Raw genomic sequence first — 13,602 nt, 5'->3', positions numbered from 1 at the left:
TTGTTTCTGAGTCAGTGTCCTGTGGCTAATTGATCAAATGTAAGTGACTCACAAATATGCCATCTATGTAGCTTTTCTTGGAAAAAGTGCTGCATCAAAGGAATGAAGCAAGGTTTTCAGAGGTTCCCACATGATACATCAGAGATCAGACATATTTAGGTGATATTTAAACAAATTTGCATTGAAATAAGCAAAGGAACAAAATGTAAAAGACCTAGTCTTGAGAGAGCTCAAGGAGGGTGGGGAGGAGCCAAGGTAGAGGGAGAAAGAATCTTAAGTGGGTTCCATGCCTACTTAAATGCACAGTCCAATTTGGGGCTCCATCTCATAATGCTGAAATCATGACTTGAGCCCTCATGAGCTGGATTCTTAACTGACTGAGCCATCCAGGTGCCCGCACAGATACCTAGTCTTGAACCAGGAGATCTCAGTGCTAATTAGCATATCAAGAGATAAAAATTTATTAAAAATTATACCCAAATATTCATCAAGGTCAGTGATGGGCAAAGCATGTAAAAGAATGAAATCTGAGCAGGAAGAAAAAGAAACCTTTTACAAGACACAAATATTGGTCCTGGTAAACTTAAAAACTTCGACATAACAAAGAAAGCACATAGTGAAGAGAGCTGGAATAAGTGTTTATCAATTGGAGAGAAAATTAGTTCTGGCAAATATCTCATTTCAAATGCTAAAGTGAGTTTATCTTGACTAAAACCAAAATATCCAAAATAAAACAATATACAACAAAAAGAAATTAGAGCTAAATTTATCAACACTCTGGAGGGGACACAACTGGCTTTATAAGTCTGAAAACAGGAAAGAACTCATAATGGAAATGATAGATTAGGAAAAATTAAGGCATTATGTACAAACATTAAAGACAAATAATACAGTAGGAGATATATTTGCCAAAAATGACTCAAACTTTATGGAAATTTTGAAGAAAAAGGTTAAAACACAGATAGGCAAGAAAATACATAAAAATATCTCTTTTTAGTGAAGAAATGAAAATAAAATCAAACACTTTTTACTTAGCAGACCAGAAAATAAAGAAAAATAATCCCTAATAATGATACATAGTATTCCAAAAAAGGTACTAGTAATGTTGTAAACCATTGAAAGTTTTTGGAAAGCATTTTAATAATGCCTATCAAAAGCTGTAAAATATTCCACCCCATTGATTAGTTTAATTTCAGCTCAAGGATCCTATCCTAATAAAATAGTGTAAATATGCCAAAAATAGCAAACACAAAGATGGTTCCAAAATTATTTTTCTTAGCAAGACTGGTAGACTATCTCACAAAACTACAACTGATAAATATAATCCTTAGTAGTGTGGGAAAAATGTATGCTCTATAAGGCAAGTGAAAAAAAGAAACAAAAATAATATACACACACCACCATGATTACACTGATAAAAAAAAAGCATTAATACTTTAATGAAGATAAGAAAGAATTCCTTAAAACAAGGACATTTACATTTGTAGAATTACATACTATTTTGTTTTATTCTATCTTTATTAGTTTGAACTTTGTTAACTAACTTTGTTAGTTCTATGTCTCTCAGCCTTTCTCAACTTCCATTTCTTGTAAAATTGTGTTGTGGCAATAGCATAACCCCAGCAAGGCTGGGTGTACATGAAGGCCTTGATTAGAGTTATCAAATCTGAATCCCATAGCTGAAGATGCCAGTTGCAGCCTTAATGTCTGTATTTTGGGGCAAGACAAAACAGAAGGGTGCAGGAATCACATATGACACCAAATCCGAGGAAAATTATATACTACAGAAGATACTCAAAGGCAAAGGTAAAGGGCTTGCTTTCCTCAACCTTGATATTCATGACAGTTGGCATTAACAATAGCTTCATACAATCCTATGAAATTCCTGATGGCCCAGCTATAGACACTTCTTTCCATTCACTGTAACATCAAGACAAACATCAATGAAAACAGCATTATTATAGAGTGGTTCTGAGTTTACTTTGTTTTTTTTGAAAAGTCATTACTTGTGACACACTTTACAATTAATCATACTCCTTGATGTCTTTTAATTCTCTTTAAATAAAAGCCCTCACTTTTAGTTCCTGCAAGAACACAAACTAAAATAGCTTGAAAATCTTTGAGAGGCATCTAGAAGTAGAGAATAAATATTCCTTCTTAATATGAATTCTAAATTTTTTTATGTTAGTTTTTTGTACTTATAAATTCCCATAGAATCTTATGTTCAAATTCTGTCAATATCAATTTTCTCAGCTAGACTGACTGTGTACCATGAAGATTTGAGTCCACTGTTCTCCATTGTAAATGCAATACACTTGGTACTTGGTGGGCACTCAGGATATATTTTTAAATGAATTAATAAAAATAATAACTGTCCTGAACATTTTGATCATGTATTTCAAATATTTCTTATTTATGATTAATGCAATGCAGCTTTCTAGCATACAGAAAATGTATATTTCCCTTGAGAAAGTAATTTACATTATTATGTACTCCTTTATTACTTTCTTGTTAGTTTACAGGGTTAAATCAACATGGCTTAGTGCAGACTAAACATTTAATTTAATCAATGCAGACACATTAATGTAGGTAAATGAGGCTATGAAAAATTGAGTTTGGATTTAAATGCCTGAAGTAATTAAATTAACTGGATAATTAACAAAATTCCAATTCCACTTGCAATATGTGGACACGGCCTTTGAAAATATAATTGGGATTTTTTCTCTACTCTGATAGAATTTTGTTCCAAAAAGTAAGTAATGCATATAGATAGTCACAAAAATCAAAGACAGTTGAGATTGAAGAAGCTTGGAATTTGTCAAATGTATTTCATTAGTTTGTCAATATTTTCATTCTAAAAATAAGGTTGAAGTTTAAAAATATTAAATAATTTAACCTGATTTTTGTTAGTAGATATACATCTGAATATAGGCTCTATTTCCAGCACAGTGTTTCTGCTATTGAAACATGCAGACTCAAGATCTGAGTTCATTTGTAAAAATATAGATAATTTTGTACCTCATAGTCTAGTAAAAATAAAAGACTTCATAGTTTGGCAAGTTACCTTGCTTGAATAACATATAAAATGGAATCTGGATCAACAAAATTTGCAGCCACTAATCATAAGTACATATATACTCCATAATCCCCAAAACATAATGGTAATAAACTACAAAGAATAATGGTAGATTACAGAACATAGAAAATATATACACTGGTTCTCTACTGGTTTCCATCTAAATTCTGTTAAAAGTTTCTATTACTGGGATTCACCTCATTAGAACAAGCAAATGTGGTCCTTCTGCCCATAATCAGAGCATGTTCACATAGGCTAAGTATAATTGCAGAAAGAAACATATTTATAATATAAGCTGGTGAACTAATTGGTTTTTTTAGACTATTGTTTTTAATTTTAATCTCTACACAAATTTCTCACAATAAAATTTTTAGTAAAAGCTGATTATCTTTTCTGCCTTCCACTTTGCTTTTAACAGTTTTAGAAAACTTTACTGTTTTTCCATTTTGTTCCAATCTTCAGTTTATATCAGCATCTCTCAAGATTATATACAAGTATCTTTAAAGCCTTGAAAAAAATGAATAAATAAATCTATTTCACCACTAGATGTCACCAAAGATTTGTTTATAGTATCGTTGACTCTGCATGTAGTCATCAGATCTGTCTGGCTTCTGTCAGAAAAATGATTTGCTCTATTTCTCACCCACTACTGATATGTATACGATGTATATTATATTGTATTATATGTATTTATTTAATAATAATGTGTATGTAGAATATCTATAATATAATAATATATGTGAATATAATTTCCCTCCAGTTTTCATTAGAAAATGAGCATAGGTTGGCCCTTTCACCCATGATATACATAACTGATGTGGGAAATTATAACTCTAATTCACAATTCAAACTGTTCATATCACTATGAGCATTATTATGACCAAGATCAAGAATTTGGCAATTTTGCAAAGTTTAATTGCCTTAAATAATTTGAATATATAGGGATCCCTGGGTGGCGCAGCGGTTGGCGCCTGCCTTTGACCCAGGGCGCGATCCTGGAGACCCGGGATCGAATCCCACGTCGGGCTCCCGGTGCATGGAGCCTGCTTCTCCCTCTGCCTATGTCTCTGCCTCTCTCTCTGTGACTATCAAGGATTTAAAAAAATAATAATAATAATAATAATTTGAATATATATATACTCTTCATTCATTGAATTAATCTCTAAAAGAAATAATAATGAAATTATTTGCTTAAGATTTTATGATAAAATTCCTTTAAAGAGCAAACTTCAAAGCCATATATATAATTTTATTTGATAATCCAATATAATCACCTCTTTTCTTTGTTTTGAGTACAATGGAGTTTACTGGATTGGTTGACTTTTAAACCTAAAGACATCAAGAAAGAAAAATTAATAATAAAATAATTTAAATAATTAACAAGTTATCATAAATATAGACTTTTTTCTTTATAATGTGTTATCAGAAATCACTTTGAGTTTTAAATATTTTTCCTGGATGTGCTTTGTAGCATATCTTTTTCCAAAACATAATGTGATAAAATTGATCCTATTTTAACTGAGTAATTTTTTTTTACCTTTCTTTAACCATTCACTAATTATAATTTGCTTTCTAGGACCTGGATGATGTTTTTTTTTGCAGATTTCACAGCTTAAAGAGAATCTTGATATTTTGGAGAATACATTGAATATAACCAGTATGGAACATTTAAGTTCATATTCATCACCAACTCAGCCCTCCCAAGAAAAAGAAAAGAAATTTTATACTCCAATACTGCCATATGTAATGTCTAGTCAAAGTTATGATGTTCCTGGTATGTTGATCATTGGTTCTACTGATAATTTTGCTTTAGTGTGATAGTCAGGAAAGGGTGGGCTTGGTATATGTTTAATTCATTACCTATCTTGCAGCACATTTCCTGGCACATTTTATGTACTCTATGTATTTGTTGCAAGAATGAATAAATACAAAAATGATACATGACAGTAATTGTGAGAAGAGAGATGGTGTATTTTTCCATACTAATCACTGCTTCTGTAAATAATCTAAATGCCAAATGTAATATTAATCAAAGTAACATATTGGCAAAACATTTTAACATGGGCAATATTTTATTTCTGTCAGTTACATTTGCAAGTAGGCAGTGATTATTACCAACAATTCATGAATGGAGAAAATGAGCAGCTTGAGATAAGTTAATTGATATAAGTATGTCACAAACCTTTCTTTGAACTTTAGTATGGATAGTCCACATGGCTTGCAACCAAGTAGTTCTTGGTATTCAAGTCCATGTTGACCAGGGCAGGATTTGGAGGAAATTGTTATGCTTTAAAGGTTTATTTATATCTAAGGAAAAGATATTTATGAGATAGAACATTACCAACAGAAATACATTTGGATTGCCTTTTGTTGTTCTCATCCTTTATTGGAAATATCACCTCTTAAGCCTTCATTTATTAAACAATATTTATTTAATGAGTATCATGTAACAGGGGACCCAACACCAAAGATCTCTGTTCTCAGGTTGCACTCTTATTGAGAGAAATAAACATAAACAAGGAAGAAAAAATAAATAAGGATTTAAATAAATAAGACAGGATTTTAGATAATGAAGAAATTAGGAAAGACTGATTAGATAATAAGCAACTGGAGAGGTCATGATCCTGGAGTCCTGGGATCGAGTCCCACATCGGGCTCCCTGCATGGAGCCTGCTTCTCTTTCTGTGTCTCCGTCTCTGTCTCTCTCTCGAATAAATAAATAAAATCTTAAAAAAGAAAAGAAAAGAAAAGAAAACTATAGCAATCAAGGTGTTTGAGTAACTGGGTGTGCCCCATTAGTACCATAGACAGCACCAGAAAGTCCTAGGAGAATCTAAAACTTCTGTGTTTGACATTTTAAATTATAAGTGCTGTTAAGTCTGAAAAGCAAAGATCCCACCTAAACAGTTGAGAACTCTACAAACAGGTAAGGGCTAATGGTATAAACTTGAGATGTCAACATCTGTGTAATAACCAAAGGCATAGTACTCCGTGGGATCATAGAGCGCCCAAGACTCCAGTTTTGGGAAGGCTGGTAGATTTCATGGTATGTACACAAGGAAATTCATACCTATTTCTATCTTATAAAAAAAAGTATGATGTAAATTCACCTGAACCTGAGGGAAAAAAAGAACTGTGGAGGAATAATAAAAGAAAATGTAAAAATAGAAAAATATATAAAGAAAGAGTAGAGGGAAGAGTGAGCAGTGATGTGAATCCATTTAAGATTGGGGCTATGCATATAATGCTGGGCTTGTCAGGACCATTGTGTTCTCCAGCAATATCCCCCTGTTCTGCAGCAAGTGTAGAGTAGATAGATAGTTGGATCATTCCAGGTGAATAAGCAGATAAGGTTGGGTTTTCGCAGGAGAATTTGATGAAGATCCATGCCTGGAAATTGGTGCAATGGTTAGTCCAATGCATAATACTCAGAAGTGTGTGTTCTGAGAATTTGTCTGTCTTCACTACCTGCCTCTGAGGTAGAGATTTCCACTTTGTATGTGTGATGCTTACAGAGAGAGCCATGACTCTCACAAAGTCCAGAGCCAGAGTGGTCTTACATTTAAAAAGTTTGGGATCCCAATTTTAACACATAAGATTTATATGGGTTCAATGAAATGAATCACAGCAAGTTGCCCTTTCCTACTCTCCAGAAAACTCCTGGATCTTCCATTTCTTTCAGCCTAAAGGGCTCTTTTGATTCAGGCCATCTGATATTTTATCCTTAGTCAAAATTTCTCGTAGAGTTCTTGAGAGGTTAGCTGTTGCTTGGGTTATTGAGCTATTTGGAATCATTCTTTTTATGTTTGTCATTGTCACCACATCTGCTTTAATAGAGGTAGTTGAAACTACATTTCAGGATATTAATTGTACTAGAAATCTCAACCTGGGCACTTTCTACATCACACCTCCAAAAAACCCCTTGCTGTCAAGTTTATCATTAGACAGTGGAATCTTTGTGCCAAAGACAATGTCTTATTCAACCTGGTATCTACATCACATAGTTCTGTGCCTAGCACAGAGTGGGTGCTCAATAGATGTGTTTTTGAATGAACAAAGAAGTGAATGATTCTGCTGAGGAGTCTGAGACACATGCACAGAACACTGAGTCAAGAAGGGAGAAAGAAATGAAACACTAACCTGTGGGAACAGGTAGGCTTTTTATTGTGTTTACAACTGAAAATTCAAAGAGCAGATTGAACGTTCTGCTCCAGATCACTATAATCCAGATGATTACAGAGTTAGAGTGGTGATTTAGACCTAAAGTTTGTTTGCCTAGATATGCTACATGAAGTGTGTAACTATTCATTTTCTCACATTTCTTTGACTAGGGTCACTGACTGTTTTGTTCTTTTTGAAAAAAGGTGTTCCAGAACCAACACAAGACCCTAAAGGTGTAGTAGATTCTGAAATACTGGATAGTTATTTCATTCATAAAGAATCTTACAGGTAAGTTTCATAATATGATGTACAGCTAGGTACCCATTCTTATCATCTGGAAAAGATGCAACAAGTAAGAAGTAATTTATCTCCCTATCACCAATCTTATTTTTAGAATATCTGTCCTATAAATATAAGGTGTTAGATTTTAATTATATGTTCATATGCTTTTTATTTTGCTAAACCATTCAATATATTTTTATATATTTAACTCTAAAATAACTCTGGGGCAAGGGATGACTTAAAAGTACAATTTCTTCATTTTATCCTGCAGATCCACTATATACAGTTTATTCTATAAAATGAAAAGAAGAATCATATAAACTTAAATGACTCATATTAAAGTTTTAGAGGCATAAAACTAAGCCACACTAATGCTGTGAGTGAAACTCATCCAGTTATAAAAAGTTTTGATGACTCCTCTATTACCTGGATATCTGTGAATAGCATGTTAATCGTACTTTGTGAAAAGGCAAAGCCTTCCAAAATGGGGGAAATGGTGTTTAAAGAATTTAAGAAAATGACCATATGCTCCCTGCCTTTTTGACACGGCTCTTAGTTGTTATTCTTTTGGGCTTTCCACTTGGTTAAAATAACATATTTGCACTTGCTTGTATTTTTTAAAATACCATCTTCATTGAGATATAATTTGATACCATACATTATAACACACAACTATGTATACAGTGTATAAAATCATGGTAACACATGGTATATTAAATTCATGTTTGCCAATAAACATGGAAAAGCAGTATGTTTATGCTTTAGTTTGTAACACCTATACCTTAATGAAGACAAGGAAGAAAGGGAACTGCTACACAGACACAAAGAGTTACAACTAAAGTGAACTTTAGAGGATCAAGAACAAGTGAACTTAAAGAAACAGAGCCTCTCCCATTGTTCCCCTAGGCTTGCCCCTGAAAGGAATTAATTCCTTACGTCCACTGCCTCTGTTGAGAACCTAGCCTGTGCCAGACACTGACTATACATCAATGAACAGGACAGACATGGTTGCCACACTGGAGCAATGGGAAAGCCTAGCAGAGAATAGAGAACAACAGATATGTACTCAGTGCTAGGAGAAAGCTAGAAAGAAGACCTATTTGAGACAGAGTGGTCAACAGATAAAATTAAATATGTTTGTCTCATCATTCATAAGTTTAGCTCTATTCCCACTTCCAAATTCTCATCCCAGGTATGGAAGCAGTAAGGCAAAAGAGAACTAAAATGTTTTTTCATTCGTTAAGCAAACATTTTATCAGGGCTTCCTAGGTGTCTCAGGTCTGTGCTAAGTGCTAGGAAAACAGACTTAAAAAGTAACCAATACAGTGTATTTAGTGGAGAAAATAATATGTGAACAGTTATGACCAGTGGCCACAAGTACAAAAAAAAAAAGAAGAGATATTGGGGGCAAGAGGCATAACTGTGACTGAGGAGTCTTCAGCTAAGAGGTACCATACGAGGTGAGATTTAAAAAGCAAAACGTTCTTCAAGAAAAGGGTGAGGACAGAACTAAGGGAAGATGAGGAAAAAGAAGTTACTGGGAATGGGGAAGGGCAATAGAAAAGACAAAAAGAAAAAATGAAAGAAAGAAAAAAGCAAGGAAGTAAGCATATATTTATTAAAGAACATAGCACATATGAGAAACTGCAAGTTGTTTGATGTGGCTGGTGAGACAGTGTAGTGAGTGGCAATAAATAAGTTTGGGGATGTTGCCATGCACTAAATATTGAAAGGCCTTATATGCCAGTCTAAGTTTTATCTTATTGTGAATAGGAAGCCATGTGAGGAACTTTTTTTTTTTTAACTTTTATTTTATTTTTTTTTTTATTTTTTTTTAAATTTATTTATGATAGTCATACAGAGAGAGAGAGAGAGAGGCAGAGACACAGGCAGAGGGAGAAGCAGGCTCCATGCACCGGGAGCCTGACGTGGGATTCGATCCCGGGTCTCCAGGATCGCGCCCTGGGCCAAAGGCAGGCGCTAAACCGCTGCGCCACCCAGGGATCCCCTAACTTTTATTTTAAATAGGAAAGCATTTCTAGTGCTACTGGCATTAAGGTATTTAAAAGGCATCAAAATCTGGTGCATAGCAGCTCTGGCTTATAGAGGCTTTTATTCCTTGAGGACAGCAGAGCAACCCCAGAGGGTCTTGCAAGAACCCCTCGTGAGACAGCTACCCCAAGGGCAGGAGGGTGGAAGCAAGTCCGGCCGGCTGTCTGGAACTTCATGTCAGGGGCCGCCACTCACAACCCCTCCAAAGGAAGCTGTAGGCTTCCAGCTACAGGCCCTGAAGCAAATCTCACTATTCAACTCTGACACAAAATTTAAAGAAAATATGAAAACACTCAGCTTCAGGAGGGACCAGTGATAAGAAGTAATATGATCAAATTTGCGTGTTTTGACAGATCATTCATTATGTTGAAGGAAAATAGTTTGTAGAGAAGGAAATCTGGAAGCAGGAAGAAAATTACAGAAGTATGTCAGTAAGTCAGGTAAAGTAGCCAGATAAACTAAGGCAATGGCAAAGAAGTAGAGACCTGAAGGATGCTAGGGAGGTAGAACTATCAAAGATGTTTGTTACTGGATGGAGGTGGTAAGTAAGGAAGAGGCCTAAAATGATAACAGGGTTTATGGCTTGTGTGATTGTATTAAAGTTAGTGTCATTAATTAGGAGAGGACATGACAATGAAGAAGAGCTTAGAGAAATGGAGACGAGAAACAACCAATATTACTGAGTGTGTTCTATGTGCCAGAAACTTTTCTTCTGCCACAACTTAATCTGTATTTGTGGCTAAAACCCAAATGGGTATCTCCAGCCAGATATTCTTTCCCGAGTTCTAAATCTGTGTATTTGAGTATCTCCTAGATATTTTTATTTGGATGTTTTGATAGTGTCACAAAAATTAAGAATTGCAAAGTGAAACCTAGATAATGAAATTAGATCTAAGAACAAAAGTACATGAATGTTCTCATTATTTTGTTAGATCATGATTTTTTTCACTGAAACTATAGAAAGGAAGAACAAGGTAGGTGTGGTGTGGAAACAAATAAATTAGATGTGGCAAAATGATGAAGGAACATTTACTTATGGGCATTATTTTTTTTTTCCAATAAAAGCAAGATCATCCATAGAAATCAATGGAGGTAAGTTGACAAATTAGAAGACCAGAGGGGAAAACAGTGAAGGTTTGAGATCCCACCTCACACCAGTGAGAATGGTGAAAATTAACAAGGCAGGAAACCACAAATGTTGGAGAGGATGTGGAGAAAGGGGAACCCTCTTACACTGTTGGTGGGAATGTGAACTGGTGCAGCCACTCTGGAAAACTGTGTGGAGGTTCCTCAAAGAGTTAAAAATAGACCTGCCCTAGACCCAGCAATTGCACTGCTGGGGATTTACCCCAAAGATGCAGATGCAATGAAACGCCGGGACACCTGCACCCCGATGTTTATAGCAGCAATGGCCATGATAGCCAAACTGTGGAAGGAGCCTCGGTGTCCATCGAAAGATGAATGGATAAAGAAGATGTGGTTCATGTATACAATGGAATATTCCTCAGCCATTAGAAACGACAAATACCCACCATTTGCTTCAACGTGGATGGAACTAGAGGGTATTATGCTGAGTGAAATGAGTCAATCGGAGAAGGACAAACATTATATGGTTTCATTCATACAGGGAATATAAAAAATAGTGAAAGGGAGCAGCCTAGGTGGCTCAGAGGTTTGGTGCCGCCTTCAGTACAGGGCCTAATCCTGGAGTCCTGGGATCGAGTCCAACATCAGGCTCCCTGCATGGAGCCTGCTTCTCCCTCTGCCTGTGTCTCTGCCTCTCTCTCTCTCTCCATGTCTCTCATGGATAAATAAATTTTTAAAAATCTAAAAAAAAAAAAAAAAAAAATAGTGAAAGAGAATAAAGGAGAAAGGAGAGAAAATGAGTGGGAAATATCAGTGAGGGAGACAGAACATGAGAGACTCCTAACTCTGGGAAATGAACAAGGGGTGGTGGAAAGGGAGGTGGGCAGGGGGTGGGGGTGACTGGTGACGGGCACTGAGGGGGGCACTTGACAAGATGAGCACTGGGTGTTATACGTTGGCAAATCGAACTCCAACAAAAAATATACAAAAATAAATTTAAAAATAAAAGTAATAAAAAGAGTGCGAAAGCCAAAGTGGAGCAAATGAAAAGATGAGTATCATGGACAGTCTCACTAATATGAAGATAGTGATCTTTTTAGTAGCATCGATCCATAGGGCTGTTTGATTTTTGTAGGATAACTTACCAATCCAGGCACAGGAATGAAGAATATAGGTGGTTGGGTTGATCCAGGGCTGGACTTTTGCTAGATGGATCCCACAGGAAAGTAGAAACAAGAATTTTGTGAGTGTTGATTATAGATTTTTAAGTTAGGGTTTAAAGGCCCAAACTTATTATCAAAGAAAATGTTTCAGAGGGAACATTTTAGATTGAGATGAAAAAATAAAAGTCATGGAATGAAATACAAATAAAATGTAGTGGAAAAGGTAACTGGAATGACAGGAGACTAGCCAGAGGGTGGGATGTTAGTAGAGTATTTCAGAGGTGGAGCCTGGATGATAAAAAACAAAAAACAAAAAAAACTATTTGCTTGGAGATGGTGACTGAAGAGGAAGAGAAGAAAAGGTCAATGGCTTTGACAACACGAAGGAAATATGACACTAATTTGTCAGATGGTCCACCCAATATTTGGAAGTACTTTAAAGGCCACTAATACAACTTCCTTAAACAGAAACTGAAGGTGTAATCTTCAATTAATCCTGTCCAAGTAGCTGTCATCCTAAACATAAAATCATGACCCATAATAGAACCTCTTCTAGGAATTATTTAATTCCTGTTCTCTACAGTGAGTGTAAAATAAGTCAGTGATATACCCTCAGTTTTTTATTTAATGACTTTTTTGTGTAGTTTGTATTTTTTACTTTTTTTTTTTCTTTTCAGAAAATAGTTGACAGGATTTGGAGAGATGGAACTTTAGATTCCTTCTCAGTCAAATCACTTGAGCGAAACTCCTAGGAGGAGCAATGAGGGCTGTAACTAAAGTTCTCTTAGAGTTGACATTTAAATTACTTTTCATTGAAGAGGCACAAAACCAATCTCAATTTTCCCACCCCAGCTACTGATGCCAGCTCTGTTATCTTAAACTCCCAGGTTTGGCAGGATATCAGACAGCTAAATCTTATTTTTTCTAACTCTCATCTGAATGTAGCCCTGGACCTAATATGAAAGCAAACATAATTCCAAATGTCAATATCTAGACTTTGGAGTTTTAAAACTGTTAGAAGATTACACCATTATCAGCCTCTAGTGGGTAGAAACTCGAGGCTGCTGACCACCCCCCCTTTTCCTCACTGTGTCTCCAAAAATGAATCAAAGGAAAAAAGTTTTACTTCCCTTCATCTGCAAGGAGGAGCCTTCATCTGCAAGGAGGCTTACTGCCAGCTCCAAGGATATAATGGGCCCATAGAGCTAGAAGAATCTAATTAAACCTGAGTGAAAGGAGTGAGAAGACAGCTGCAGGGGCTCCACAAACAAACCTGGACTTCTCTTAAAGCTGTTAAGACTCACTTCCTCACTGACTGGCAGAGAGAAGTCACTGAATCTGGGAAGAGAGCTAACTACTGACTTAATAGTTGGATGTCATTATTGCTTCGTTATCACACTTGGCTTCTTCAGGCATACTGAAGTTTGGTTTGCCTATTCTATTCCCTCCACACTTTTGGCAAGCTTAGAAGCCAGGTGATCTGATTTGGGGACCCTGGGTTGGTGTTTAAAATAATGTTTTTTGTGACATGGAGATGAACAAAAACAGGGTATAGCTGCTAAAGCTAAACTCAACCCAAAAACTGTAGGAAGAGCAAGCGTTAATTGGATAGTACGTACGGCTAGATTTAAAATCTCTAAAGGTTATATAACATTCAGTTATATTTCCTGTTACTCTTGTTACTATAGTAATTTCTCTTTTCTTGCCACAGACTACATTACACTGTAATCTTTATATTCCCATTTAACCCATGACCACCAAAATAATCATAATCCCTACTTT

The 13,602-nt window shown here is 35.5% G+C and overlaps 1 protein-coding gene across 3 annotated transcripts in view; it reads right to left on the bottom strand.

Annotated features, from left to right (window-relative positions):
* Positions 1 to 1,551: 1,551 nt before the first annotated feature.
* Positions 1,552 to 13,602, bottom strand: part of UGT8 (UDP glycosyltransferase 8) — a 104,593-nt gene continuing 92,542 nt past the window's right edge. For 2 of the 3 annotated variants that reach the window (XR_007407861.1, XR_003143797.3), the window contains exons 8-9: positions 4,351 to 4,405; positions 1,553 to 1,920 (exon numbers count right to left, since the gene is read on the bottom strand). The gene's annotated coding sequence lies outside the window, so the exon portion shown is untranslated. Of the gene's footprint in view, positions 1,921 to 4,350; positions 4,406 to 11,802; positions 11,863 to 13,602 lie in introns of all 3 variants that reach the window. The other variant, XR_004811361.2, reaches the window with a different exon arrangement.

Source organism: Canis lupus, chromosome 32 (assembly GCF_003254725.2).
Source record: "Canis lupus dingo isolate Sandy chromosome 32, ASM325472v2, whole genome shotgun sequence".
NCBI classification, from domain to species: domain Eukaryota; kingdom Metazoa; phylum Chordata; class Mammalia; order Carnivora; family Canidae; genus Canis; species Canis lupus.
The sequence above is the reverse complement of the archived record's forward strand: the minus strand, read 5'-3'. Positions and strand labels throughout refer to the sequence as shown.